The sequence below is a fragment of the Lissotriton helveticus genome, chromosome 8, assembly GCF_964261635.1.
Source record: "Lissotriton helveticus chromosome 8, aLisHel1.1, whole genome shotgun sequence".
Lineage (NCBI taxonomy): Eukaryota > Metazoa > Chordata > Amphibia > Caudata > Salamandridae > Lissotriton > Lissotriton helveticus.
The window spans coordinates 35,849,404-35,863,634 of record NC_136069.1 but is presented as its reverse complement, the minus strand read 5'-3'; the positions used below and the strand labels follow the sequence as shown (position 1 = coordinate 35,863,634).

The 14,231-nt window shown below is 41.6% G+C and overlaps 1 protein-coding gene across 1 annotated transcript in view; it reads right to left on the bottom strand.

The window, feature by feature from the left end:
• The window catches only part of LOC144773689 (uncharacterized), a 275,311-nt gene that overhangs the window by 255,761 nt on the left and 5,319 nt on the right, over positions 1 to 14,231 (bottom strand). The window contains exon 2 of the mRNA XM_078658839.1: positions 13,655 to 13,735. The gene's annotated coding sequence lies outside the window, so the exon portion shown is untranslated. The remainder of the gene's footprint in view (positions 1 to 13,654; positions 13,736 to 14,231) is intronic.

The following is a 14,231-nucleotide window of genomic DNA, read 5'->3' as shown; positions in this document are numbered from 1 at the left end:
AATGGACAAGTGTATTTTGTTACAGGACACGTAGATTTATGAAGCAACCTGCCCCATGGACAAGTAGATATTTTATTAAATTCCACGCCCCTGTGTGACTTAAGTCCTATGGTACAGCAAGACTATTAATTAATACATTTTATTTCATCATGTTCATAGCCTAGAAAAGAATAGCGTTACAATGAAAATCAATGATCGCGCAGAAATGACCCTAAACTTAACCAGCACCTGGGAAGATGATAAAAAATGCTGTCAGAGGTGATGTATGTAAACGAAATATTGCCTTCCTGAACCACAACAGAGCTTCATTATATAGTATTCAGTCTTTCTATAGAGTACCCTTGCAGCAATTAGTGTATCTGATTTAGAACTATTACATTTTGTAAGTATGTATTTGGCTATAACTGATGACTTGTCGGGTTCATAGATCACCCACTTCATACTATGTTTGCTGCTTGTATTTAAAGATCATTAAAACATAATACAAAAAGAATCTGCCAGTGAACCAGAAATTGAGAGCTGAGAGATCATCAAACAAAACTCAGAATACTTACAGAAATGTCTAGTACTTTATGGGAACGAAGCACCTTCTGACCGGTGCATACAGTGCAACTAAAATTATCACCTACAAAATCTATTGCTAACTACCGACTTCTCCCAACTCAACCAAAAAGTCTAAGTAATACTACTAATAAAACAGCTGCAAAAAAACTATTGATGGACATAATGCAGAACAATGTCATACATTCACCCCAGTACAGAGATCTGGGCCTTATGCCATCATTTTTTTGCTCACCATGCCATTCCAGTTTGGACCTAACCATATGCAAATCAGCCTTGACCTTGCACCCAATGGGAAAAGTCCAGCCTGAACTGCTAGGCCAGATCCTTCCTGGACTGGAACCAAGCATTCTAGGACCGGTTTCGGGCTTTCAGCCCTTATCACCCAGGATAGCTTGATTGCAGTGGCATGGAGAGCACAGGACCCACGTCTGGGCATACCCGTCCCACTCAGGGTGACAAATGCAAAAACAACAATTGATGGACAGAATGCAGAACATTGTCATACATTCACCCCAGTACAGAGATCTGGGCCTTAAGCCATCATTTTTTTGCTCACCATGCCATTCCAGTTTGGACCCAGCCATATGCAAATCAGTCTTGACCCTGCACTCATAAAACAGCAGCATCTAGTGAGAGAAGGTATAAATCTAAGAAACAACTAACCACAATGACACCACAGACACTGAGGACCATACAAGACCCAAGAGCATACTACAATGGAATAGTAACCTGCAGACCCAGCAGCACTGACAACCATCTCCAACCACAGACCAAATATATCCTGAAATACGGAGGCTGATGTGAGGTTCAAGATGCAACCCTCCAACACATGCTCCGAGATAAATCGCGTTATAAAAAGAGAGTGGTCCCTGACCAAGTCAGAATTATTCAAAACAAATGACATGAAAAACAGTAAATGACAAGATTATTTAGTACAACACTATTGTTTTATTCACATAGTGTTGGTGAATTTTTTCCTTGCATTGTAACTTTTTAACACAGAATTATCATTTTTTATATATCATTATTCAGTGCCCACGTTACAGGGAAAGGGGGGGGTAATGTGCAGGGATTGGTGCAACTGGAGTGAACGTTTTTTAATGAAAATGGTATTCAAAACATCATGTTGTAACTGGTGTTGTTCGTCACACTCTAGTCATGTGTTAGAGGTCTAGCAGTCGACGTTACGACCCTGTTCGTAGGGGTGATGTCCCTTACATGGCGGGTCTTCTTCAGGACACGGGAAAGGGGGTGGGCATGTCCTACAGGAAACACGATTAAAATTACTAAAAGGGCCAGCAAATGGGAAAGGATTCACAGAGGTACATGATTTTACAAAAAGGTTCCTCATCATAGACAAGGCCGACACAAATTTGGTTGAAATGTACTAGGCAGGGTTTGGCTTGGGCTGTCATATTGCCCTACATAAAATACGTGTTATTATTACCAAGGGGGTGACACGCAAAAATTACATCAATTGTAACCACATCGTGTAAAATTTGACAAAAAGATGTTACCTTGTTAGGGAGATAAAGCTGTCTCAAAAAGTCTTCCCTGTGGAGTGATATATAGAAGTTCATAGTGAAGTCTATTGATATCAATTTTTATAAACACAGTATCCTTCGTGAAAATGTCCGTATTTACCTTATTGATGATCCGATGGGATCTCAAACTGAGTGATGCACCTACGAAAAAGAGGAGCGAGCAGAAGTTATTGCTGCCCCACTTCTATGGAACACTATGTAGTCATTCAAAACGGAACGGAAAAGAGGTTTACCTGTTCCATAACTTGGGTGCATATGCCGAGGTCTGCCTTACTTCAAAAAGCTGCGCCTCGGAAATAAAAACGACATACGGAATTAGGTCCCGTAATGTCCGCATTTATTGTTAAGCTTATAATCCCACGATATTTCTGCACTACAGAGCCACATATGCTTTTCATACAGGACCACATGGGGGCCTCTAACATCTTGTATTTCTGTTCTTTCTCCCCAAACTTTATTTCTAGTTTTGGACCTAAAGGGTCTCCTGCCCTCCGATGGGGCTATTTTGACCTCATTTTAGGGTAAGCATTGTGGAGATATTATCTCCGTGATTGGTGCACAGATTGCTGTCACATTACTGCTGCACTTTTAGCCATTCACAATAGAACCATGGTGATTGTGGCTTACTCTGTTTTTCGTTGTATGTGTCAAAAGCTGTGTGACAGTAAATGTGTTTTTTATATGTTTTTCTTTCAGGCTTTTAGAATTTATCCATTGCACAGTGGAGTGTGATCTTCATCACCCCACTGAGTGGAATCCTCTCACCATAGTGTGGTAAGAGAAGAGCCCGTGCTTTCTTTCACGGTCCTGATGAATGCCGTGGACCCAACTGGGCCTTTAGGCAAAAACAAGTTGACCTCATTCACAGCGGTGGGGGGACATTAATATCCCCATTACACCGATCACCTTATTTTAAACCACCATATAGATGCCAGCACTATTAAATTTGAGCTGACACCTTTAATGGCCTTTTAATTCACATTTTATTCCCCATGGGCCCGCACTTAGTTTAGAAGTGCATCCCTGTCGTCAGGTGTATGCCCGCCCTCTATCAAACCAAGTTTGTAGAGGGCGAGGACTGGTCTATGATGAAGCATGACACCAGTGGTGTGCGAGACCAGTCCTTCACTTTTTGTGAGATGCCTGCACTCACAAACTAAAAACGGCACTAGTGACACCACACTGGGGCGGCTACATTGTGGTAAACACAAGAACTTAGCCTGAAATACTAAATGATGTAGGCCATGCATGTATATTTGTTCCTTTTACAAATAATGGTTGTGTCTCTTGTCAAATCAACTGACAAGCAGAAAAGTAGCAGCTACAGCCCTGATTCGTAAATGTCTTGCAGTGTCCTTGGCACCGTCTTTCAGAGGAGATTAAGAGCAGACACGAGTATGCTTCTTTCTAAAATCAGCTGATAGCTGTAGTACTGGTGGTGTCCTTTTACAATAAAATGCTGACATAGTGTGCTCTAAAAACCAAAACAAGGGCACCCTACTCACTAGGAACCAGGGAAATTAAAGTGTTAACAGAAAACAATGGTTCCTATGGACTAATGGCAACTTGATACAAGTATACAAATGCGCAATGGCAATAAAAAGGGTTAATAAGATGTCAAAAAGAGAGCAAGACGAACACACATAGGATTTGTATTTCATAAGCAATTAGAACAAGCTAGATTCAAGCTAGCCTAGCTGATGACGGCTGATTAGCCAGAAACCGGTCCCAGGATGCATGTTTCCGGTCCAGGGACGACATGGCTTGGCAGTTCGGGCTGGACTGTTCCCATGAGGCACAGGGTCAGACTGATTTGCATATGGCCATGTCTGAACTGGGGTGGTGAAGCGAGCTAAATAATTATGATGGATTAAACCCAGACCAGTTGACTGGGGGTGAGTGTTTGATTTGCTCAAATGCTCCGTCCAACATCCCCTTTTGTATCACTTTGTTCGACCTAAGTTGGCAGGGTATGCCCAGACATGGGTCCCTTGCTCACTTTCCACTGGATTCAAGCTAGCCTGGCTGATGACGGCTAATTAGCCAGAAACCGGTCCCAGGATGTTTGTTTCCAGTCCAGGGAAGACATGGCTTGGCAGTTCGGGCTGGACTGTTCCCATGAGGCACAGGGTCAGACTGATTTGCATATGGCCAAGTCTGAACTGGGGTGGTGGTGTGAGCTAAAGAATGATGATGGATTAAACCCAGATCAGATGACTGGGGATGAGTGTTTCATTTACTCAAATGCTCCGTCCATCATCCCCTTTGGTATCGCTTAATCAATGTAAAAAGCGTGGCTCACACAATGTATACTTTCTAATGGTCGTTTTTATGTTATAAAGGAAACCTTGTACATATGTTACCAATATGTCACTACAACTTTAGGTTCCATTTTTTTTTACTGGGACACCATTCACTATTGCTTCATTATTATTTCAATACTCTGTATGTATTGTTCTCTTACACAAAAACTGTATAAATAATTGTACATGAAATACAAGTCCAACGTGTGTTCGGCTTCCTCTCTTTTTAGCGCCGGGACATCTTCAAGTATTTGAGCGCTTTGTAAATCTCAAAAAAACATAAATACGTTTTTGCCATCTTATTAACCCTTTTCATTGCCATTGCACATTTGTATACTTATATCAAGTTGCCATTAGTCCATAGGAGCCATTGTTTTTTGTTAACACTTTAACTACCCTGGTTCCTAGTGAGTAAGGTTCCCTTGTTTGGTTTTTCGACATTTAGAGTGGTGGCTGCACCGCAAGGGAAGTATCCCATAACAGGATCTCCCACATATGTAGGGTTTAAGTGTAGCTCCCAGGGTTATGATGTCACAAAGAGAGACTCCCCTACACATTGCTAAGTACATTGCGAAAATAATCAGTGGACCATCCTTGTTTTCCAACCAACCTAGCAGGACTGTGAGCCCACAACAAATTAGAGCAAGCAAAGAAAGAACATGTCAGAACTGAGCTTCATGCTTGGATGCTGACAGAATATCTGAAGGCAGAAATAATTCCGCTAGGCTTGCAGGTCAGAAACATCCCAGGAATTTTCTGAGAAGATCCGAAATTCAAAGAGGGTTTCAGTCATATTTCCACAATCTGTTTACGCCACTGGATGGTGTTAGGTATAGAAACAGCCAAAGAACATGCAAAGGCAGAATTCAAAGAAATTGAAGATTTAGAAAAAGAGTTACTTGGTGGTGACGGAGTAACAGACGCTAAAACACTTTTGGACAACCAAAACAATTGATGAATTCAACTCCTTTGAGTTGAAGAAAAAGGCGGACAAAGTGGCAAAAGATATTAAAAACTTCTCAAAAGAAAAGGTTTATCCTTACCTGAGAGAAGACTGTTACAGTAAAATTGGCACACAAAACAGACAAAATACGTGGGAGAGATTTAGGAGGATTCAGCCTAAAACCTTCTCAGAGACATCAGGAGGTTCAGACGACTCTTGACGCCCAACCGGGACCAAGTCACTCTGATAGTCACCCAGGTCAGCCGTTTTTAGATCAAGGCAGGAAGAGAAAGGCCAAAACATGGTACTAATACGCAGGGGAAAGGCAAACACAGAATAAACATTACCAATGGTGCCCCCAGCAATGCTAGGCCACACGAGTATTAGAACAGAGACCACCCCTATCTTCAATTTTCCACAGCATGTGTTATCCTCATCAGAAATGTCTTTATTAATTAAGGGACTATCATTTGTAATTACAGAGAGTAGTGACTTTTTCAATCTAAAGACAGAACTATACCAGATATTCCGTAAGATACGACTTAAACTGTTTTTTATGGACAGCGATGACATAACACCAGACTCCATCACAGGACTAAGACCACCCTCCACTTTTTATCCCACTAACGGCATGATGCCGCCAGAACTCATAACATTTGAGAAAATCATACTTGCAGGAGTGGACAACTTGAAAAGTATTAGTCGTTTCATACCATAAAATATCAGCTTGGAAGAACGAAAAACCCTAGAGGGGCTCAAAAATCTATCATACTCAAACCGGCAGACAAAAGAGGTGGTATTGTTGTCCAAGACCGGAAAGACTACGACACTGAGATTAGAAAACAAATAGGAGAAATCAAACACAACAAGAAATTAGATACCAACCCATTGACCAGTATCACTAAAGAGATTTTAAGAATAACCACCGAAGGAAGAGAACAAGGTTTCTTGGCAAGAAAGAATTTGAATTTCTTAATGCAGAACACCCATAACCCTGGCCCACTATACCATCCCCAAGATCCATAAAAATACCACAAATCCTCCTGGACGCCTTATACTTTCGAGATATGGTTTGATCTTAGAACTGATTGGTAAATATATAGATTTTTTTATTAAAGACGGTGCCCCACTACAGGAAACATATGTGAGAGACTCCATACAGATGATCAACTCAGTAGAAAACAGGCCAAACAGTATCGCAACAGATTGGCTGGCAACTCTTGACATTTCCCCTCTCTACACCAATATACCACAAATTGAAAGTATACAGATGATAGAAAATCTATTAGATACCAGACCTAGACCAACGCTAGTACCCACTATATTTATCTTTTCCCTTCTACAAATTGCCCTGGAATATAATTACTTTGTTTCTAAAGTTCAAATCGAATCCACAAATGTTCTTTCTTACTTTTTTCCAAAGAAATGTCTTTCTTCCTTTTATTTGATGCTTAAGGAATCACAATGTTAATGTTTTCATGTCAATATAAATCATATGGTTCTTTCAAGCGGCTTCATGATATCAACTTTATCATATGTGACATTTCAATCGTCCCAATGCATTTCGGGTCGAGACCCTTCATCAGGGGCCTATTGTGATTCCTTAAGCATCAAATAAAAGGAAGAAAGAAATTTCTTTGGAAAAAAGTAAAAACAGAGCGTTTGTGGATTCTATTTGAACTTTAGAACAAGGGTTGTTTCAACCCACAGGAGTGCAACGAGGGGATACTAAGGAGGACATAACTATTCTTTCATATTAATTATTTACATGGACCATATAGAACAAAAATGTGCCCTTAACACTACGAGCAGGTACCGCTCCAGCATTAAATGTTGGAAGCGGTATATAGACAACATATTTCTTATTTGGTCTGATAGTGCACATGACTTCAATAACTGTCACATATTTACACAGCAAACAAAAGCACCTCACCTTCACCTCTATGATATGGAAATTTAGCATAGCTTTTCTAGATTTAAACATACAACATGAAAATTAGGTCTTATATACTTCCCTTCACAGAAAACCAACAGAAAGGAACATTCTACTTTCCTACAAAAGTCACAACCCACATGCACTCAGAGATGGTCTACCTTCCAGACAATTTGTGCACTTGGGCAGAAACTGTGCAAAAAAAGATGACTACATGAAAGAGGCAGATAATATGGAAGATAAACTATTGTCAAGAGGCTACCCCAACAGGTTAGTCAGGAAGTCACTAAAACATACCTGATTTTGCCCAAGAGAAGCACTGTTAGTCACCAAAGAAAAAAACACATTTGACAGACTCATTTGGTGACTACATTTGGTGTACATACCAAACCAAGTCCGCAAGCTAATTACAAAAAACTGGCATATCATCAAGACCACACTATCGAAGTACGCATGTTCGCTTACAAACGTGGCAAGAATGTGAAAGACCACTTAATCCGGTCCTCCTTGAAAAGCCCACTTCAAACAACACGCTCATTGCAATCCGTATGGGGCCTACCAGAGGTCAAGGTGCATTTTAAATGAGGCAACTGTGTATCAAGCGCATTCACCTTTAACACTAAGACATTTGAACATGCAAATGTTAAACACACACTTGAATTTGTTTGCAAATTGCAACAGAGGGAATGTTGTGTACTGCATTACATGCCCCTGCGGCTTGCCTGCCATTGCACAAACTCAGCAACCCATAAAAGCAAGAATAGGGCAACACAGCAGTTGCATTAAGCATTCAGTAGTGAATGCACCTCTTGTTAGCCATTTTTCCGAAAAGAACCACACTGCAGATGACATAAAAAGGCAAGTCATAGACAAAGCCTCTATTCCAGAAAGAGGAGGAGACTTCATACGTATTCTACAACTAGAATGCCGTTGGATAGAAGGAACTAACTCCGCAGCCCAAAGGTTGAACTCCGCAGAAGATTGGCGCAGTTTCATTACCACACTCAGTAATTGACAACACAATGATGTACATGTTCACCCATCATGTATGTCTAGGAATGTATGTATTTACGAGGTATTTACCCAGAAATTATCGGGTGTCAACTGTCCTTTAACTGTTTCCACTGCATGTGATTACATTTTCATACTTGCTAGTTATTGCAATTCTGCTATGCAAAATATGACTATATTTCGTAAGTTACAGTGTTTGAATTAAATATGAATTTAAATGTGTCAACATTAACACTAATTGCATAATACATATGTTTATGGACACATTCACAATGTTTACTTATCAAAGACATCCACATCCTGGTATGCGAAATATGCTATTTTTAAAATATATGCTGTCTCTATACCAACACCATTAGCTCGGGTACAAATGTCCATCCCGGTCATCTGTAAACATCAATAGCTGTATTCAGGTGCTTGCTATGGTTAAACATTGATATATTCTTCTATCGCTGTTATGTTATGTTATAGGTGTATTTGTTAAGCGCACAGCTACTCCAAGGAGAGGCCTCCTTTGTAAGAACGGTAAAACTTAGGCACAATTGTCAGCTGCTGGGAGGAGGATCGCAGCGTTCTGAGTGGTTTGTAGGGCTGAATTTTGTTCCTAATATACGGGGCCCCAATGTTATTAAGAGCCTTAAAAGTTAGGACCAGGGATTTTAAAAAGACTCTTTGTCTCACTGGAAGCCAGTGCAAGGATCTAAGGTGGGGAGACATGTGTGACCTGGGTCCAACCATGAGCACGGACCTAGCCGCCGCATTTTGATCCACCTGCAGGCGGTTCAGTCAGTAGTCCGGAAGGCCCAGGTACAAAACATTTATATAGTCCAATCTTGATATAATCAGGGCCTGGACCACAGTTTTCCTATGCGGAATAGGAAGCAAAGGGAGACAATTCCTCATAATTTTCAAAAGGCTAAAGCAGGTGCCAGCAAATGATTGAACCTGGGACTTCATCGTCATGTCAGAGTCCAACTTCACTCCTAAATTTTTTGCAGTAGAGACTGGTCTTTCAGGAGGAGATTTTTAGGCCACCATTGACCGCCACTCATCTCCTGGGGTGTGTCCGAAAAAGATAATTTCTGACTTGTCGGAGTTGCAGTGCAACTGATTTTGCCTAAACCACTCAAAAACCTTGGTTAAGCAAGCATTGACTTCATTGCCATTAAGCACCTGATCAAGGTGAGCACCAATTGCGTGTCATCTTTGTGCGATATAATTTTTGCCCCGAATTGTTCTGCAATAGGAGCCGGGGGGGCATATATATATATTGAACAGGGTCGGACTTAAAACGGAACCTTGTGGGACCCCTACGCTCAGTGGTGGAATGCGGGCTGAAAAAGGGGGGGTCCAGACTGTTTGCTGGCGGTAATCCAAGAAGGAAGAAAACCATCTGAGCATCGTGCCCCCAATGCCGCTCTCCCTTAATCTATGAAGGAGGCGATCATGTGGCACGGTATCAAAAGCCGCTAATAGATCTAATAAAATCAGCACAGCCTTTCTGCCTCTGTCTAAGGTGATTTTGATCATCTCTGAGATTTCTAATAGAGCCGTCTCTGTACTGAAATTTGCTCGAAAACCAGACTGACTCGCATGAAGTACCTGGCTGACCTCAATAAAATCTGTGAGGATGGTATTCACATAATGCGGCAGCAAATGCCTTGAAACACACAATAAATTCTCTCCTTTTTACCAGTTGAAACACCACTAATACACTCAATTAAGATTGCCCATTAATTATTATTCCACTCTTCAGGTACACCCTCATTCCGCTAGGTAACCAGCATTGGTCTGTTTACTATTTCCTTTGACGATCACATAGCGCTCGCTCCCATCGGCATTTGTTTTTTCCCCAATCACGTCTGCCTGCATTTTCATTGGTTCTTTGCCGGGAAGAAAGTCCCGATATACACGTAGCCCAACAGAGGCTCTTTGTCACTGAACCTAGCAGAAAGACTATCGCTGTTCAGCTGATTAGCGGTCTGGGAGCAGGCATGTACCTACTTACGATCGTGTAAGGTAAGAGACCCCAGCCAATATCGGCTTGCCAATGATGCACACAGTGTCCATGACACCCCCAGCACTCTGCTGACATTGTGCTCACTTCTGTCTTAGACCATCAATCTAGGACACAAGCTACATAATTACTGAAAATGAGCAGCCGGCCCTTCGCGCTACTTGGAACGATCGTGTTCCAGTTTTCACAAAGCCTGTAGCTCTAGCGCGTAACACACCCATCTGGTTAATGTCTGTTTTTCCATTTCTAAGCTTCCAACAGCTGCCTTTGAACAGCCATCTACATAAAGTACTACCACTCTTTACCCAAAGCACACACGCCGAGACTGCATATTCTGATAACCCCTCATATAGGAATTTTCCTGAAATGCTCTTTGTTTATTTGCCAGCCTGCTTCTACCCTGACATGGGGTAAGTTCACCTCCTCATTGTGCGACCCTAGCGAAGACATGTAAGCCTATTTTCGGTCTTAATTTGACAATAATATGCTTCATTTTCTCACACATATAGCGCCCGGCCAGGTCCCGTCTGAGTACTTTTTCTTCACTACACTCACGGTGGCACAACTCTTACACTAGGCTGTGCAGACCCACCTTCAGGTATTGCAATAATATGCTTACACCTTTCCATTTTCAAGCACTGCTGACACACTGCAGTTCCTGACTCACAATATCCTTCCCCTTGTTTCAGGTGTCCCTACACATCCCCAGGTCCCGAAGAGACCCTATTTATTTATTTATTTAAAACTTTTGTAAAGCGCATGCAAAGGCCCGAAGGCATCTTGGCGCTAAGTATTTGCAGAGTTTCAACCCGAGAGGGTATTTCAAGATCAAAGATTAAAAAGCCAGGTCTTAAGATGTTTTCGAAAGGACCAAAGGGTATCGCTTGTTCTAATCGATAGCGGCAGAGTGATCCAGAGCTTAGGTGCGGAGACTAGAAATCTTCTATCACCCCATGAGACAGTTTTCGTACGAGGTACAACAAGTTCTTGTAGGCTGGAGGAGCGTAGGGTTCTGAGGGGACAGTAGGGAATAAGATTTCTGGTGAAAAAAGCTGGACCTATGTTTCGCAGAGCCTTGTACACGATGCAAAGCGTTTTGAATTTGACTCTATTTCTAATCGGGAGCCAGTGAAGATTCCTGATGGTTACTGACACAGAGTGGTGTTTAGGGATTTTTCCTAGTAACCTAGCAGCGGCATTTTGAATAGACTGCATTTTATTTAGAACTCTTTCTTGAGCATTTAGAAAGAGGGCATTGCAATAGTCTAATGGGGACAGTACCAAGGCACTAACCAGGGTTTTGGCAGCTGAGTCTGGAAGGAATGGGAGAATTTTTTTTATCAAACGTAGTTTGTGAAAGGCAGAGGAGGTGATCTGATTGGCATGGGGGAGAAAGGTAAGATGATCGTCGAACATAACTCCCAGGTTCCTCACCTTGCTGACTGGGTTCGGCGGGGTGCCCAGTGATAGGGGCCACCAGAGGGACAACCATTCTGGGGTCAGATGACCAAAAATGACTACTTCAGATTTGTCTGAATTTAATTTCAGACAATTGGCCGCCATCCAGTTCCCTATAGCCTGCATACCCAGATTAAAAGCATTGGCTGTTTTGTAGTCATCCCTTCCTACGGCAAGGACCAGCTGGGTGTCGTCTGCGTAGGAGGTCAGGCTCATCCCATGTGCACGAATAACGTTGGCAAGGTCCGACACATAAATGTTAAAAAGCGTCGGACTAAGGGATGAGCCTTGAGGGACTCCGCATGGCAGAGACATAGAAGATGATTGGAACGGTCCGATGGTAACCACCTGAGTCCTGTCCGACAGAAAAGAAGCCAAGAGTTTCTTTGCATTGTGTTGGATTCCTATGGCCTCGACACGGTCGATCAAGATGGTATGATCGACCGTGTCGAAAGCTGCCGACAGATCGAGCAGTATTAGAACTGCTGTGCCCCCTGCCTCGCGAATGGATCTTATATCATCCGCCGCTTTAACCAGGGCCGTCTCTGTTCCGTGGTATTGGCGGAAGCCGAACTGGGATTCATCGAGTAGTTTGTGTTCCTCGATGAAGGCTGATAATTGAAGATACAAAGCTTTTTCGACAATTTTTGCCAGGGCAGGGAGACAGGCAATAGGGCGATAGCTTTTTAAATCTTCTTTGTCAAGATTCGGTTTCTTGAGGAGTGGTTTGATAAGAGTTTTTTTTTAATTACCCTACATTGCGCACAGGGTCGAAACACCGTTGACAGTTTGAAAAGCGAACCATTAAAAAAAAAAAAAAAAAACAGCCCGTATCATTGTACAAAGCACAGTTCATACAATGTATACTTTCTAAGGGTCGTTTTTATGTTATAAAGGAAACCTTGTACATATGTCACCAACTAGTCACTACAACTTTAGGTTCCATTTTTTCACTGGGACACCATTCACTATTGCTTAGTTATTATTTCAATACTCTGTATGTATTGTTCTCTTATAAAAAAAGCTATATAAATAATTGTTTATGAAATACAAATCCTATGTGTGTTCAGCTTGCTCTCTTTTTGACATCTTATTAATTGCGCATTTGTATACTTCTATCAAGTTGCCATTAGTCCATAGGAGCCATTGTTTTTTGATGGCATAGTGTGCTCTGGCACACATCTGGGGCTAGGGGAAATATGAGGTGGGCTTTGGATACCTGTGCGTTTTACAAAATAAATGTTTTAGTATCGTAGGACTCCGGTGACTTGGAGCTCATTCTATGAGTACACTATGGGGGAGGAGCTATTTCACTTGAATTACAACTTGTGAAACAAAAGGTAAACACTAACCACACTACCCTGAGTGCATTAACCCACTTATCAGTACATAAGATTGTAAACTGTGAACACTTTATACACAGATCTCTGCATGACAAAAATGGTCACCATGGATGCAAGTGTGAAGTCTCAGACCAGGGTAAGAAATTCCAAAAATATAAACAAGAAAGCAAATGCATTAGACCTCTTTAAGAATGGCTTGTAATAACCTCTAGGACGTTTTATTACCATAATGATGAAGGTAGACACAAATGTGGACACACACCTCAACAATACAAATACAAAGGAAATGCAGGAGCCAACACTGAAGGTTGCAATGCAAGCATTAGAGGTGTGCTCAATATAGCACCCAGGCTGTGTAGAGGAGTCAGAGCTGCAGCATAAAGACACCAGAGACAGCCACAGAGACAAATTCTCCAAATAAAATTATATGTTGATGCTACACGCAGCCATGAGAGAACAAGCTGGAACGATGACTATGAATACATCGAAATGGAAGAGTCGGATGCAGAACTCCAGTAATAGTGAGCAAGTAACTTACTAGTAATCGTATGTATCTGGATTCTAGCGAAGAATTTGTACAGGACATAGAAATCACTGGATTGTGAAGGACCATGTGAACCTGGAATACAAAAAGAAATTATATTTCAACCTTATCCAGTGCACATTTAGAGTCATTTAAATCAATGGTAATGAGGAGGATAGTTATAGCAGGTTGATGTTTGTTTTTATCAGCAAAGAGAGGTGCCATGGGAGGATGAAGCCGCTCGCACGACTATGGAAGTTCTACAACCATTGCAAAGCTTGTCATACCTCCCCTACTCACAACAGAAAAACATTCCCCATCTCATAAAAACTGCAGCTGTAGGTAACCAGATACAATTGTAAAAAGGTGCCCTGCACTCTTCAGACTGTGCTAGCAACAACCAAAAAATTGTGCCTAAGGGCAGGGTGTGATCATTGTGATGGTTGTGAAGAAAATAACTTACTTACCTGTAACTTTGGTTCTCCATTATTGGTAACTTTCATAGATTCCCATTGCTTGTATCATTCCCCGTCGTCGAGATGGGAGTCCCCGGTAAATAAAATATACCATAGAAATAGGTACAAAAAAAAAA